This window comes from Python bivittatus, unplaced genomic scaffold (genome assembly GCF_059951505.1).
Source record: "Python bivittatus isolate LINGU-HERP-01145 unplaced genomic scaffold, Pbiv_v1 ctg000980_np1212, whole genome shotgun sequence".
Taxonomy (NCBI): domain Eukaryota; kingdom Metazoa; phylum Chordata; class Lepidosauria; order Squamata; family Pythonidae; genus Python; species Python bivittatus.
Window position 1 is genome coordinate 36,369,525 of NW_028277125.1, and position 12,575 is coordinate 36,382,099.

The 12,575-nt window shown below is 38.8% G+C and overlaps 1 protein-coding gene across 6 annotated transcripts in view; it reads left to right on the forward strand.

Annotated features, from left to right (window-relative positions):
• Positions 1-6,337: 6,337 nt before the first annotated feature.
• FARP2 (FERM, ARH/RhoGEF and pleckstrin domain protein 2) overlaps positions 6,338-12,575 on the forward strand; it is a 74,394-nt gene continuing 68,156 nt past the window's right edge. For all 6 annotated transcript variants that reach the window (XR_015794394.1, XR_015794395.1, XM_088132054.1 and 3 more), the window contains exon 1: positions 6,338-6,475. The gene's annotated coding sequence lies outside the window, so the exon portion shown is untranslated. The remainder of the gene's footprint in view (positions 6,476-12,575) is intronic.

Here is a 12,575-nt window from a genome sequence, read left to right on the forward strand (position 1 = left end):
GTTTGTCTGTGGATCCCACAGAATTCCCTGGTTTTCTGAGAAGCTCTGGAAGATGAAACAGCAGAAGAAACACCTAGAGGGCTGCTAAAGAAAAACAAGGAGTGAATTTAAATGAACCCACGTAGCCTTCTTTCTTAAGGACTACCTTGTGGTGATAAGAGTGACAAAATGTACTGTAATTATTTTTCCACTCCTATTGGATCTGCAGATAGCAGTCTAGCAGTCCTCTTTAAAATAACCTTCCTAGGGAAGGAGGGACCAGAGGAACATTTATGAGGCTATTGTGAAGACTATTCTAGGTACAGTATCTTTCAGATAAAATTGCTCAGATTCACTCTGAGTTACACTCTGGCTATGCAGGTCCAATGAAGATGACTGGGGCACGGGCTGGCATAGCTATCTGGAATGAATTTGAAACTGTTAGTCTCAACTAAGTAAACGGGGTCCTCAGTGCTGTAAGTCACTGTATGTCCCTGCTATATAATTAAGGACTCTCGGGAAACAAAATGTAGTTGGATTCAAATAGCAGTAAATGCTTCCTTGAGGGAGGGAATGGTATTTCCAGCTGTTGAAGAAGCGGTGGTCAATCTATTTTTTTAAACCTTCCCTGAATCCAACAATACTGGACAATTTTCATTTGGTCTCCAACTTTCCTTTTAGGGAAGTTTCAATCTTTAGGAGATATAGTGTTAATTGGTTCTCCTCCTTCCTCCATGACAGTTTCCAGTTAGTGTTGGTTGCAGGGAAGAGATCTAGTTAAAGGCCCCTGCATTGTGGGGTTCCCCAGGATGCTACCTTCTCTCTGCTGTTATTTAACATCCATATGAAACTATTGCGTGAGGTCAGATACTACACTTGATCTTAACCAAAAGACCAAGAAGCAAGGTGAGGTCATCTGACAATATGGGGTCAGGTATCATCAGTAGGTTATTGATGCCCAGTTATACATCCCCATTCTAGGCTGATCAAATGATGCTATCATGGTTTTTTTCCAGTGCCTGTAAGCTGTATAAGTATGGATGGGAAAAAATTCGATTTAATTTAGCACAACTGAGTGGCTGTGGGTTTTTGGCTTCCTTGGCTCTGGGAACTCTCCACCTTTGGTCCTAGATGAGGTTACACTCCTCAAAGCAGAACCAATGTGCAGTTTGGAGGTCCTCTTGGACTTGGCTCCTGCTACAGGATCAGGTGATAACTGCGGCCAGGAAGGTCTTTGCACAAATCCATATTGTGTGCTAATTATGCCCATTCTTGGAATAGGAAGCTATCATATAAACCAACCAAATAAATAAATAAATATGAATCGTTCATGAAAATAATTAAAAGCAGCCACCAAGTAACCAATTCTTTATAAACACCTGTGTTTTTAAATCAGCCTTCCCCAATATGGGACACTGCAGATATGTTAGACTGTAACTTCTGGAGTTCCCAGTCAGTTGGGAACAACTTTCTGAAGCTCTTTGCTATCCTTCAAAACAAAAACTATTTTACTTTAAAAGCACTGACATAAGTTGGCATTTTCAGTAGATCTGGGTTGTTTACTTACTGCTTACCTTTGGCAAATTATGGAAACGTTTAAAAAAGACTAAGCCCAGAATAAAATCTCAGTGGTCAGTTTTTTACATCTCTCTATTGTGAAGAGTCATTTAATCTTGAACTTTTGCTTTGTGTTCTTTAAGCAATTATTAATCCATAAGAGGCTCTTTCTTTTTAATCAAACTATGCCAGCAAATCTGGAGAATGACACAGTAGCCAACAGACTGGGTCAGTCTACATACCAATACCAAAGAAATGAGACTTAATAGAGTACATAAGCTATCATGCAATATCTTTAATTCCACATGCTGGCAAAATAATGCTTAGGATCATCCAATGCAGATTAGAGTTCTTCATGGAAAGGGAGATGCCAGAAGTTCAAGCTGGCTTTAAAAAAAGCTTAAGGATCACAAGACATTATTGCTGATACATGCTGGATAATTAAGAAAGCCAAAGAATACCAAAAAGAAGTCAATAGGTGCCTCACTGATTATAGAAAACCTTTAATTTTGTCATGTCAAGCTGTGGAATTTGTTAGGAAAATAGGAATCCCAAAAAATCTCATTGTCCTTATTCAAAACCTATACATAGGTCAGGAAACCACAGTTTGGATGGTGAAACAGACTGCTTCCATCTTGGCAAAGGAGTGAAACAAAGCTGTATACTGTCCTCTTATTTATTCAACCTACAAGTTGAATATATATTGAGTGAATCTGGAATATATATATATATATGGTTTTGAAAGTGGAGGAACATCAATAACTTGTGTTATGTTGATGACAGTGCTCTGATAACTGAAAATGCAAATGATCTTTAAGCTCTAGTAATAAAAGTCAAGGAGCACAGTGAAAAAAAGGAACTAAGATTAAATATAAAGAAGACCAAACTAAGGACAACATGTATAGCAACCAGCCTTAGAATGGACAGTGAAGATATTTATTTATTTTTATTTATTTATTTATTAAATTTATCCCCGCCCATCTCCCCCCAATGGGGGACTCTGGGCAGCTCACAACTTGTTAAAAACAAATAAATATACAATTAAAAACCTATACACACAATTACTAAAAAAGAAGGAAAGAGTCTAGGAGGCCGATGGTTCAGAGCAGCAAACACCAGGCCTCTAAGGGGCTAGCCAACCCCACACTTGATGTCTTCCCTCCCCACCCCAGGTCAGATGGCAGAGTGATGGCAGATATTGAAGTGGTGGATAGCTTCTGCCTTTTAGGATTGACTGCCAACAGTAAAGGAACCAGCAGTCAAAAAATATACTGCAAACTAGCACTTAGTAGAGTAGCCCTTGGAAAAGATATTCAGATCCTGTGATGTGTCTGTACCTACAAACATTAGAATCATTCAGGCAATAGTTTTCCCTGTAACATGGTATGAAAATGAGATTTTGAAGAAACAGGATAGAAAGAGTATTGTTGCTTCTGAAATTTAGTGTTGGAGAAAACTACTGAGAATACCATGAATAGCCAAGAAAACAAAACAAAACAAAAAAATGACAAATCAAACCAGAGTTCTTACTGGAGGCACAAATGACCAGGCTGAAAGTATCATACTTTGGATACATTATGTGAAGATCTAGTTCTCTTAAGAAGTCTATAATGCATGGAAAGTGGAAGGAAAGGACAACCAACAGTAAGGTGGATGTACTCAATTACAGCAGCGATGGGTGCTGTAATTGGGTGCACCATCCCCCTCATCCTTCATGACTTGAAGGACCAGATTGGGACAGATCATCCTGGAGAAAAATTTGTCTATGTGGTTGCTAAGAGTTGGAACTGACTTGATGGCATATGATCAATCAAGAGGCCCTTTGTGAAAGTCTAAGAATATAATTAATACTGGATCTCAGTTACAACATATGCAATATTTTTAGTAAGCAATTAATAACAAGAAAAATAATCTTCCAATTCAGTCACATTCTGTTAGAGCCTTTGATCGTGATAATTGCTTTGTAGTAACACACAAGTGCATTTTGGGGATTTTATTTCATTTCTTATTTCTTATTGGCAGTTGAGAGCCAGATTGGTCTTGTGGTTAATGCTCCAGGCTAGAAACCAGGAGACTGTGAGTTCTAGTCCCACCTTAGGCATGAAAGCTGGCTGGGTGACTTTGGGCCAGTCACTCTCTCCCAGCTCGGGCAACAAGCCAGTCGGTCAATTCCTGTTGCAACTGATAGATCAACATTTGGTTGATCCAAAAAAAGCGGACCCTGCACCTGTGGGAAAACGCTAGGAAGAAAAAAAAACATTCTTGGCAGTTACATCTGCAACTAATGAGATATATTGTTATCTCCCCAGATACAAACATTTGATGCAATTGAGCACTCAGAAATATTTTAACAAGAAAAATTATTGAAGAAGGGGAAGCTCATATATACTGTGATCTACAAATTTCAAACATACTTTTAATCTGAAATAATGAACAGAAATATTCTTTCAGGTGGAAGACAAAGCAGAATAGCTATTATTATTAAGTTGTAAGTGTACCATTTTGCAGTTAGGTTAGGTATGGCTGTGAGAGCTGGACCATAAAGAAGGCTGAGCGCTGAAGAATTGATGCCTTTGAACTGTGGTGCTGGAGAAGACTCTTAAGAGTCCCCTGGACTGCTAGGAGGTCAAACCAGTCAATCTTAAAGGAAATCAACCCTGATTGCTCATTGGGAGGATTGATAATGAAGCTCAAGCTCAGATACTTTGGTCACCTAATGCGAAGAGAGGACTCTTTGGAAAAGACCCTGATGCTGGGAAAGATTGAAGGCAAAAGGAGAAGAGGACGGCAGAGGATGAGATGGTTAGATAGCATCACTGAAGCAATGAGCATGAAACTGAGCAAACTCAGGGAGGCAGTGAAGGACAGGAAGGCCTGGCACAATATGGTTCGTGGGGTCACGAAGAGTCGGACACGACTTAACGACTGAACAACAACAAGAAAAAAAAATGTAAGACACAAATCTGTGATGAGAAAGACCTGAGAGTAGCAGAAAAGTGAATATAATGCAGTTATCTTTGAATATAACAAGCTGGATATGATGCAAAAGTGAGATTTTACTGCTAGAAAAGCATTAACAGAAGTATGGTGTTATGTCACGAAGTAGCCATTCCATTCTGGTTTTGTGTTAGATCACATCTGGAATATAGTGAGACTGGAAACCAAGCCTAATGAAAAAAGGTTGAAACAGCTGTATATATTTGCCTGAGGAAGAAAAGGTGAAGAAAATACATAATAGCAATCTTCAGTAATACCTGAAAGGCTAATATGCAAAGGTTGAGCAGGTTTTTCCTGTGTTTCATCATATGGCAGCATTAGCATCACTGGGTAGAAATTGCAGGAGTGAAATTTTGAGAAAACTTTAGGGAAAAATAATTTTACTAACTCTAACACCTATTAAATAATGTAAGATACTCTTAAAAAGGATAGTGATATCCTCTTGGATAGAAATATGTAAGCAAAGACTTCATGGCTATTTGTCAGGGATATGTAGTGGCATGCTACACTGCAGATCCTACACTGAGCGAGCATAGAGTTGGATTATGTTAGATGATCTCCAAAGCCCCTTCCAACTTTGTGAGTCTTTTCTCATAACGTTTCTTCACAGAATCCAATCTTTGCTGTAATAAAACTGTCAGCCTAAGGGTGCATTGTCCTGACTTTCCTTGATTTTTTCTGTGTTTTCTTGCTGGATGTTTTGCGGTACAGAAAAGAGTGGGATAAGCCTGTGTAAATCGCACTCTAGGAATGAGACAGAAACAACATCATGGAGGATTAAAGTGAAATTGGATTGCCGTACTGTTCCAGCAGTTCCAATTATGCTGTAAATACTGAATGAAGACGTATTCTGTAATGCTTTAATTTTAGTTCTTTTCAAACTTCCTTCATTTTCTGGAAAAGAAGCTTTTTCTAAAATTCCACCTCATTTTTTTAAAAAAAATATTTACAATATTCTTTTCTTAGAAGAGTTAGAAATATGCCAAGTGTACATTGCCATCTTCCTCTCATTCCCCCTCTTTGGCTCTTTAGGGCAAAAACTTGCAATCAGTTGGGGTTCACTGGAAAAGCAAAGGGTCAGAAAAATCAATGGAACAACAGTGTAGAAACAGCCTATATTCAAAAACAACTTTTTGAATCCTGCAGTCATATTGTATTTGACTCTGTTGCTGAAAGGGGAATTTGTGGCCTTCTAAATACAGCTGACCTCTGCTTCCTACCATCCTTCACATTTGGCCGTGCTAGCTGCAGATGTTAGGAGCTACAGTTCAGCACAGCTGGAACTTTGAAGGGCAGAGTTTCCTCATCATCTGTTTTAATGGTCCAGCACCATGGGCCATCTCTGAGGTAGGCAGTTGTGACAAGTGCTCTTTCTCACGCATTAGTTGGAACGAGTGGGGTATTTTGAAAAGGAGTAACGCAACAGTACACTTTTGTAAATATGTTTCTCTTATTCCATTACAGTATAGTAAAAGCAGTTGTAAATACTGTAACACATGTGCCACGGACTGTCATGCTTATTAATTTGAGGAGACAGCTCTCTTCCGCCTTCTGTTCACACATTCTTCATTAACAACGATGCATACCACGCCCAGACGTGTAAGGTCCTGAATGCCACTTGGGATAACGCCCTTAGTTTCTTGTCGCCACGCATTTTCTGAGCGGCTCCCATAATCAGGGGAACAGCCCCCGCATGTTACTCCAGGCAGGCTCCGCCCTCCTCCGAGGTTGCTGACTGCGGGCTCCTGGAGCAGGGCGGCTGAAGCCCCGCCCCGGGAAGTCTGCGGCAGCCAATGGAGCCACGTATCGGGCAAAAGGGGAGGCAGTGATGGCGCTGGCCTTCTGAAGCGGGGAAGGGGTGAAGTTGGGAAGGCGCGAGCAGGCGAAGGAGTGACCGAGCGGCAACGGTGGCGGCGCTCGGCGTTCTTGTCGGCGGTTTAAGGTGAGGGCGAGACCGAGGAGAGGGCGGAATGGGCGAAGTAGGGGTGGATGTCCGCGACGGAGATCTGTGGCAACTCTGCTGAGGCTCACTCTTGCAGAGCGGCGTTGAAAGGGGGCCTGTAGGCGAAGCCCCTTCGCTTTCCGCTATTGTCATCCTCTGGGGATTCGTGGCCCGAGGATTTATGATGCGGTGGTGGCGCGAGGTCGGACGTGGTGTGGATTAGCAGCCTTTTCCCGGAATATATAAAACCACGGCCGTTTCTTTGGCCCCTACCACTCCCTTTGACAGGGCGGGGCAAGCAGCAGTGGTACCCTTACCAAAGGAGTATCAAATGGGATTCCTGTGACTTCTGGCCGGGAATCAGTACAAGGCTGCCACAATCCGGGCGCCCACTAAATTTTTGCAGCCAGATTTGATAGCTGTGCTAAATCTTCGTGGTTGCTCTAAAGTATGCTTGTACAATTTGGAACTTTGTAGAGAGGTTTGTTTTAAACTGCTTTTCATTCGAGTTAGGTTCTCTATTATCCTGATTCCCTGCTAGCTGCTGAAATCGGCTGTGTACTTAAATAACTTTCTAATAACACATTGATTATTCTTCACGAATTGTGTTTTAAAAGCTGGCTCATGACGCTATCATTATGGTAGATTTAATGCAAGTACGTCAGTTTTTCCGAGACGTTGGTTTTAAACAGTCAACTTTATTTTGTTTTTCTTCTAGAAAGTTTGCCCAACACTTTGCTCAGTGTTTAAAGGTTGTAATTATAAGTACAAACTATTATTCCCGAAAGATTTCTGCATCTATCTTTTCTAATTTGCTTTAGTTATTACAAGGAACTTGGTTATATTATTCTATTACTTGAGTTTTCACAAGGTTTGCATATGTGTTTCTCTATATAATGTAAGGGCCACATCACAAATTACAAGTTTGCTGCAAGGAAAATACTTTCTTTTAGGAATTGATTATATGCCACCCATAGATAGATAGATGATAGTATGAAGTTATGGTCAGTTTGTGCATAGGTAAAGTTGTCTGTCTGTAGTCCTCATGATTTTCACCTTTTTCTTACAGAACATTTGCAGCGACCAAAGTATCCTGGAAATACTTTCTAAATTGTATATTCCTCTTTTTCTAGGTTGATATTGTAGTGTTAAACTGAAATTAAAGGGAAAGATGTAACAAAAACAATTAGAAACTAAATTATTATTCTGGCTTCTTCGAGAATGATATACTGTATATACCAAAAATATATGTATATGTATAAAACATGTATATACCCTATCCGCCCAGAGTCACCTTCTGGGGGAAATGGATGGCACATAAATTTAATAATTAATAAATAAATAAATAAATAAATATTTAAAAAGTCAGGCCACCATAGACAGTTTATTATATAAAATTACATTACACGTTCAATGGTTGCCATTTTCTTCTAAACACTTCCTTACTTGTTTGACTCATGACCTTTGAACACTCCTTAGTACAGTAACATTTTCCTCTGGAAAAAAAATTAATAAAACATATTGTGATTGGCCTATGGGGTCTGACCTTTGGTATACCATGTATGTACGTATATGTATATATTGTCCATTACAATTCTGTTTTAGAATGGTGGGAGTTATAACAATGAATGTGTTTGATTTCAAATGTCAGATTTGTTTCTAAGTTACTTTAGTAAATTTAAATTTGCATAAAATACCTGTTGCCTCTTATTTACAATGATCATTCATTTTTACTAAATTTAAAATAGTTTCTTTTCATACATGTTTGTATTAAATTATATCCTGTTTTATCCTTTAACTTCTCAGTGGGCCCTAAGCATATCTCAACAAAATAATAGTAATTTATTTTAAAAGGTTAAAAACTTCATCAGGGTTGTGCATTACCTCTGAAATAATTTTAAAAAGATCCTTTGGAGTGCATAGGAGCACAAACATAGCATCTGCCTGCAGCTCTTAAAAACTACTGCATCTTTTCCTGCAAATACAGGGCTGCCCTCTGTAACTGCTGTGTGATCCTGGAGAAAATAGGGGCTATTTTAACAAGTTGTAGATGGGCACTACATTGGCATTCTCAAACACATTTTTAGAATTAAAACTGAAACATTGCACAGCTCTAAAACTTGCATGAATGATGCAGTCTTGATTCCAATTCTAGTTAATGTATATCATATAACTAAGCTTGACTGGATTTGTATCTCATATGTTGACAGCCCAAACTCAGTTCAGATAAGATAAGATGCAAAGGTTGTTACTGCATCTGAGACTAAAATGTAAGTAAGTGCTATAACCTCTATGGTACTGCATTTTTCCTTGAAGAAGTAGATTTACAGATTGTGGATACTACAGTAGTATATCCATCATTGCTCAAATGATTGGTGTTCCCAGAATGTTGCCTTCATTTTCACTCAGTATGCCTATTGCATCACTTCCTTAAATTTGAAAGGCCAAGGTTAGTCCTTTCATTGGATCCCAAAATAAAGAAATATGAACAATATTTTATGGCAACTTATGTTATTTGCCATAAAATATTGTTCATATTTATTTATTTTGGGATCCAGTCAAAGGACTAACCTTGGCCTTTGAAATTTCATCATGGACTAGTTCTGTTCTGCCTGAATGGAATAAATGGCTACTTCATATATTTCTCATCCTATACATTGAGATCAGCAGAGGAAGTGCTCATGGAAATAGCTAGTGCTGTCTTAATAGTAGTGCACAGCTGTGGAACTCTGGATAAGAATTAACTCTGCAGGTTAAATGAAAACCTTTTTACTTGAAAGTACTTCTAACTTTGGCTAGCTGCAGCCTTTCATCTTTTATTCATTACTGGGTTTAGTTGTGTATTGTATTTAGCATTTTAATTGTATACTGCTCAGAACCTTACTGAGTGAAACCTACATCTAATAAGCATAAATACAATTCACTTTGGCCCCCATGTTTTCCTACATGAATGCATTCCATTGCACTGGCATCTTTAATCAGTTTTTTCTTGCAAGGTTGGCAGTGTAATAGAAGTTGCACGTAATTGTTTATGAGTCCATCTTTTAATCTATTCCATGCCGAATGTTTTATAGCAGTGGTGGCTGATATAAGTGATAGGAAGTGTCTTCATTACAGTTAGTTTCCTGAACTACCATTTAAAGTAAAACTCAAACTACCATTTAAAATAAAACTCAAAAACTATTGGGTAGTTAATCAATCTCTTCCCCCCCCCCCCATATAAATATCATGAATAAGAGATCTTTAAGCAATTGTCAAAAGTGGATTTTGGTGAATTGAACCTGGTTAATACACATATAACAATCTCTTCCAACTTTAAGAGTATTTATTGACAATATAAAGCAGATGGAATTAAAGTATTGAAATAAATTATTTGGGAGTAACAAAAATAAAATAAATTCTAAATAAAGCCTTCAAATAACTCTTAGCTGTGCTGATTGGTATCTCAAATTTTAGTCTGCACAAGACCATCAAGAATGAAGAGCAGAGTTTACTTGAGAAGGATTGGCTCAAGGCAGAATTGGAAGTGGAACAGAACAAATTTAGGGCATTAGAGGTAAAAATAATCCTAAAAGAGAACTTGAAAAAGAGAAGTTCTCATTGAAAGCACTTCCATGCTGTTAACCAGTGTTTGGCAGAAAAGGGCAAGATTATGCTCAGTTCAGTTGAGAGAGGGGAAAGTCTCCAGTTTGGAGACAGAAATCTTCCTTGGAGACAGAAGAGAAGGTTCAAAAGGAAGATTACCTTTCCTAAGAGTCTCATTGAACCTGTTTAAAAAGTAGGTGGACAGCAGAAGTGGCCTGGACTCAGACCATAAAATAAAAAGTTCTCAAACTGGAATGACTCCATCATTGCAGATCCTCTTTCCTATCCTCCTTTGACAGGGATCTTCCTGCTGTAACATACCTTTGCATTGTAGCCCTTGAAAAACTTTTAGCTGTATCCTAGCAGTGTTGCTTAGTCCTCCAGGGAAGAGGTCCAAAGGCTTGGCCTTTTGAAGTAGGAGATAGTTGTGACCCTATCTAAGCAAAACAGAAATTTCTCTCTGTCTTGTAGGAATCTTCCATTGATGGGGTGTCTTTCTCTTGTCTTATAATCAACTTTTCCTCTGGAAAAGTTGGGAAAGAGATGGACAGAGATTTGAGGTTCTCACTTCTGTTTGATTATCGTAACAGGTGGTATTGTCCATACAGAGTTCTTAGGTAAATGTCAGGTTGGTGGGGTTGGGAGACTGCAATTATTGAATTATTAGACAGAGGAAACAAATGCATGTCTTGATTGGTGTTAACCCATTGAAACAAAAAGGCATAATGGAAGGATGATGCTATTGTGTGTCAGTCTTCAGTGGCCACAGTAATAAATCTTGACTCTCCAAACACTGAACCATGTATTGAGAAAGTTGCTTTTGGTAGAAATTTCAAAATTACAACACAGCTGAATAAGCTGGTTTATTGCAGCAAGAAATGTTACATACATAGATCTATCTATTGCAGAAAACAGAAATCAAGCCATATATGTTTGCTCCAGGATTTAAATTCTACCCTTTTCCTCCTGCCTTTTTAAATCAATGGACTTTTGGCTGTTTTTCCCCAAGTCGAGAATCAGAAACATTTGCTGAGTAGTTTACATAATGATTCTGTCTGAGCACTGCTGGATCCTAGCCAGTTTCAGCCCTTACCTAATGGGAAAGGGGTGGGGGAAAAGCTTATTGTTCAACATTTCTTGACCTTAGCTTGATTGACCCCTTAGCTGGGAAACTAATCCTGTTGGTATTGGCCCATCAGCAGGGATATAGGTGCACACGTAGATTGAATTAAGGTCCAGGTTCATTCTTTTATTTTCCAAAACAAACATATAAATATTTTTTTTTAAATAATCGGAATTGGACTGTTCCACAAAGCAGATCTCTTGACTACTAGGGTTCAGTCAAAGCAAAGGTTTTGCTTTTTTATTGCCCTTTTACCGAATCATGATGGGAGAAATTTCCTTTAAAATTTAAGCTACATTTAGTCCAATTCAGATATTAATATTTATTGTTAATAAAATATCAGTATCATTCAGAAGATGGATAGTTTGGATGAATAATTAACAGCCCTTTGACTTTTTTCTATAAAGACTGAACTTGGTTAATTATTCCTTCTTCTTATAAGAAGCATTTTAGTGAGAAAGCTATTTGAGCTCAGACCTGTGAAACTTCTCTTCAGCAAATTTTATTTATTTCTTTGTCAAATTTATATGACTGCCCATCTCACATGAAGTGACTCTGGGTGGCATACAATAAAAGGTACTGTTAAAACATACTACAGAACCAATTAAAAGAAAACAATAAACATGGATAAAAACAAGACCACGAGAAAAAAAAAAACTACAGTGCATATAATACAACCAATGCGTGGGCTCCCTGTTACCAGGGGATCCCCAAACTTGCTGCTGAAAACACATTTTGAGGGATTTCTGGAAGGCCGTGAGGGTTGGACCTAACCTTAACTCGGGGGCGGGGGATGATGTTCCAGAGGGTGGGTGCCATGGAAGAAGATGCTCGCCTCCTAGGTTCTGTCAGATGAAACTCTTTTGCAGACAGGACCCGGAGCATGCTTCTCCTGCTAGACCTGATGGGATGGGTAGATATAATCATGAAGAGGTGGTCCCTCAGATAACCTGGCCCCATGCCATGTAGGGCTTTAAAGATCAAAATCAGCACCTTGAATTGACTGCTAAATGTGCTCAGGTAGCTTTGCTTCAGTAGTGCATTACAATCTCTAATTCTAAGATTCTGAGTTAATGATTGATATTCATTCCAAGTTCTACGGACAGAGTGGACCCTGCAAGCTTACATGTGGCCGTTGGCTAAGGATTATGAGAGTTGCCAACGCATCTGAAGGATACCAGGTTGGGGAAGGCTCCACAGTGACTGATTTTATTCAGTGAGGCTGCCAAGATTCCTTTTCTTTTTTCTTTTTTAATTCCACAGAGAACTGTGGGCAAAGGTTCAGACATCCAGCGGGCTATAAATGGAAGAGTTTTGAGATTATTGTCCTGTGCTTGTACTATTTTAGTTGAGCTGAATTATTTAATTGAACAAAAGTATTAGTGGTGATTT